This window comes from Ornithorhynchus anatinus, chromosome 8 (genome assembly GCF_004115215.2).
Source record: "Ornithorhynchus anatinus isolate Pmale09 chromosome 8, mOrnAna1.pri.v4, whole genome shotgun sequence".
Classification (NCBI taxonomy): Eukaryota; Metazoa; Chordata; class Mammalia; order Monotremata; family Ornithorhynchidae; genus Ornithorhynchus; species Ornithorhynchus anatinus.
This window is the reverse complement of record NC_041735.1, coordinates 8,321,727-8,325,903: the sequence shown is the minus strand read 5'-3', so window position 1 is coordinate 8,325,903 and position 4,177 is coordinate 8,321,727.

Here is a 4,177-nt window from a genome sequence, read left to right as displayed (position 1 = left end):
CCACAGCACTCATGTCCAGATCCAAAATGTATTTATCTTCACGTCCGTCTCCCCCATTTGGACTGTAAGCTCCTTGTGGGCAAGGAACCTGTCTATTGACTCTGTTGCATTGGACTCCTCCAAGTGCTTAGTGCTCAGAACAGTACTTGGCACACTGTAAGCGCTTAACAAATACCATAATAATAATAATAATAATGCAGTGCTCAGTGGAAAGAGCACGGGCTTTGGAGTCAGAGGTCATGGGCTCGAATCCCGGCTCTGCCACCTGTCAGCTGTGCGACTGTGGGCAAGTCACTTCACTTCTCTGTGCCTCAGTTACCTCATCTGTAAAATGGGGATTAAGACTGTGAGCCCCACGTGGGACAACCTGATTCCCCTGTGTCTACCCCAGCGCTTAGAACAGTGCTCTGCACATAGTAAGCGCTTAACAAATACCAATATTATTATTAGGGTGGGCCCTCAATAAATACAACCGAGTGGTGGATTAAATGACTAAGATTGGGGATCGTTTCTTAGGAGAGTCAAGACCCTTCGGGGATCTAAGAGTATGGATCCATACACAGGTGTTAAATTTAGAGTTGGATAAAACCTTTTTTATCCCAGTTTTTTCCCCAGTTTTACAGGACATAGGATAAGCCTATGCCTCTCTCCTCAGCCCACAAAACACCACACAGGACCATTATTGGAAAGCCAAAAGATTTTTACTTCTCCTCAGTATGGCGTCCCTGGGTAATAATCAGGTAAGCGCTCTTCTCCACAGCTCTCTAAAACTTTTTTTTTCCTCGGGACCCATAACTGTGTCATTTAAGTGCTTATTCTAAGCCAAGCACGTCGTAGGTACCGGAGAAGCAGCGTGACCCAGCGGAAAGACCAAGGGCCTGGAAGCCAGAGGACCTGAGTTCTAAATTCAGCTTCACCACTTGTCGGCTGCGGGACCTTGGGCAGGTCAGTCTCCTTCCTTGGCAGGGTCGGGGATTGAGAGGTAGAAAGGTAAACTCCTCGCTGAGCCCCGGCATTGATTTCATCGTTTAATTTTGGGGGGCCGTCAAGGGAAGAAGGGGACTGAACCCCCGGGGAGAGCCGGGGTCTGGGATAAGAAAGGAAGCTTGTGACCTCTGGTGCCGCTGCTCTGGAGCCAACGTTCAGAGAAGCAAATGTTTGTAAGCATAAGGGGCCAAATCTCCTTCCTATTTAGGAGGTTCAGAAAACAAACAGTGCAGGGAGCGGATGCTGGGAGGTGATCTTATAGAACGCCTTTCCATGCCACTGGACGTTTCCTAAATCATTAACGAGAACCTTAATCGTATTTAGGTCAAAATGCAGACAGAAGCTTATATAGTCAATCCCTCCCACCCTCCCTCCATGTTTGCGGGACGGGAAAGTGAGTTCTCAAGTTAGACTTTGAGCTCCTTAGGGGCAAGGAACGTGTCCACTCATTCTTCTGTACTGTACACTCCCAGGTGGTTAATACAGTGCTCCATACATAGTAAGTGCTCAAAAAATCCTGTTGATTTCTTAGGGTATTTGTTAAGCGCCTGCTATGAGCCAGGCACTTGTACTAAGCGCTGAGGTAGATACGAGATAGTCAGGTGGACGCGGTCCACGTCCCACATGGGGTTCACAGTTTTCATTCATTCCTTGCATCATATTTGTTGAGTGTTTACTGTGTGCAGAACACTGGATTAAGCGATTGGGAGAGTACAGTTTTCAAACCCATGACATAACTGAATCACAGAAGTGTAGTGACTTTCATTCCTTCATTCAATCGTATTTATTGAGCGCTTAGTGTACAGAGTACTGTACTAAGTGCTTGGAAAGTACAATTTGGCAACAGATAGAGACAATCCCTACCTGTCAATGGGTTCACAGTCTGGACTTGCCCGAGGTCACCCAGCAGACAAGTGGTGGAGTCAGGATTAGAACCCGGGTCCTTCTCACCCCCAGACCCGTGATCTTCTAGGTGACGCTGCTTCTCCATTGATAGGTCAATTGATTGATTGATTCTGATCTCTGGATTTCCGACGGCCCTCCTGAACCCACTGACAGTGCAGCCCTTTCAGATCAACCCCCCTATACACACCCTCCAGGGCCACAGCAGGTGGCCTAGTGTCTGGACCCCGTGCCTGAGAGTCAGAAGGACCTGGGTTCTAATTCTGCCTCTGTCTCTCGTCTGCTGTGTGACCTTGGTCGAATCACTTCACTTCTCAGTTCCCTCATCTGTAAAACGGGGATTAAGACCTTGAGCCGGTTGTTGGGTAGGGATCGTCTCTCTTTGTTGCTGTATTGGACCCCCAGCGCTTAGTCCAGTGCTGTGCACATAGTAAGCGCTCAATAAATACTATCGAATGAATGAATGAATGAATGCTCTGTACACAGTAAGCAGCATGGCTTAGTGGAAAGAGTCAGAGGTCATGGGTTCTTATCCCAATTCTGCCACTTGTCTGCTGTGTGACCTTGGGCAAGTCACTTGAAGCAGCGTGGCTTAGCGGAAAGAGTGGAAAGAGCACGGGCTTGGGAGTCAGAGGACGTGGGTTCTAATCCCGGCTCCGCCGCTTGTCAGCTATGTAACTTTGGGGAAGTCACTTCACTTCTCTGTGCCTCAGTTACCTCATCTGGAAGATGGGGATCAAGACTGTGAGCCCCAAGTGGGATAACCTGATAACCTCGTATCTATCCCAGTGCTTAGAACAGTGCTTGGCACATAGTAAGTGCTTAACAAATGCCATCATTAGCATCATCATTCTCTGTGCCTCAGTTACCTCCTCTGTAAAAATGGGGATTAAAAATGTGGGCCCCACGTGGGCAATCTGATTACCCTGTATCTACCCCAGCGCTTAGAACAGTGCTCTGCAAATAGTGCTTAACAAATACCATAATGATTATTAGTAGTAGTAGTAGGCGCTCAATAAATACGATTAAATGGATGAAGGAATGACTGCGGGGGACCGGGACGGCGTCCAACCCCATTACCTGGTATCTACCAGTTCCCTCATCTGTAAAAATGGGAAGAAAGACCGTGAGCCTTACGTGGGACAACCTGATTCCCCTGTATCTACCCCAGCGCTTAGAGCAGTGCTCTGCACATAGTAAGCGCTTAACAAGTACCATAAGTAATATTATTAGCAGTAGTAGTATGTGCTCAATAAGTGCAATTGAACAGATGAAGGAATGCCTGTGAGCCCTGCGTGGGACTGGGACGGCAGCACGTAGTATTCATTCAATCGTATTTATTGAGCGCTTACTATGTGCAGAGCACTGGACTAAGCGCTTGGAATGTGCAATTCGGCAACAGATAGAGACCATCCCTGCCCAACAGGTTCCCAGTGCCCAGCACGTAGTAATGGCCTAACAAACGCCATTATGACTGCGGCTGTTGTCGTCGTCGTCGTCGTTGTTGTTACTGTTGCTGCCGCCTCGAGGCTGGCAGGACCGCGCCCTGGCGAAGGCCCGGAGGGCAGCGTGCAGGAGGGGGCGGGGGGAGGGCAGATGTGTCGCTAGGCAACCGCAGATGTACCGCCCCCCCGCCCTCCGTCTCCCGCTGCCGGATTGGCTGAAGACGGGGCGCCAGCCGTCTTCCCATTGGCTGGCACCGCCCCTGGGGAGCGGGCAGATGTGTCGCTAGGCAACCGCAGATGTGGCCCCACCGCTCCGCCCCCCGCCCTCCGTCTCCCGCTGCCGGATTGGCCGAAGACGGGGCGCCAGCCTTCTTCCCATTGGCTGGCACCGCCCCTGGGGGGCGGGCAGAAGAGTCGCTAGGCAACCGCAGATGTGGCCCCCACCGCTCTCCTCCCGCCCTCCGTCTCCCGCTGCCGGATTGGCCGAAGTCGGGGCGCCAGCCGTCTTCCCATTGGCTGGCACCGCCCCTGGTGGGCGGGCAGATGTGTCGCTAGGCAACCGCAGATGTGGAGCCCCGCCCCTCCGCTCCCCTCCCGCCCTCCGTCTGCCGCTTCTGGATTGGCTGAGGACGGTACGCCCGCCGTCCTCCCATTGGCGGGCGCCGCCTCCCCCGGCCGTGTCCGATTGGCTGCGAGGCGCGGGCGGGGCGGTGGATGGATGGTTCGGCCGGCGGCGGCCGCTCATTGGCCAGCGCCATCGCTCCATGCGGCGGCGGCGGCGGCGGCGGCGGCTGCCGGGGCCTGTGGCTGCCCCGGGCCGCGGAGCGGGACCAGCCGGGGCC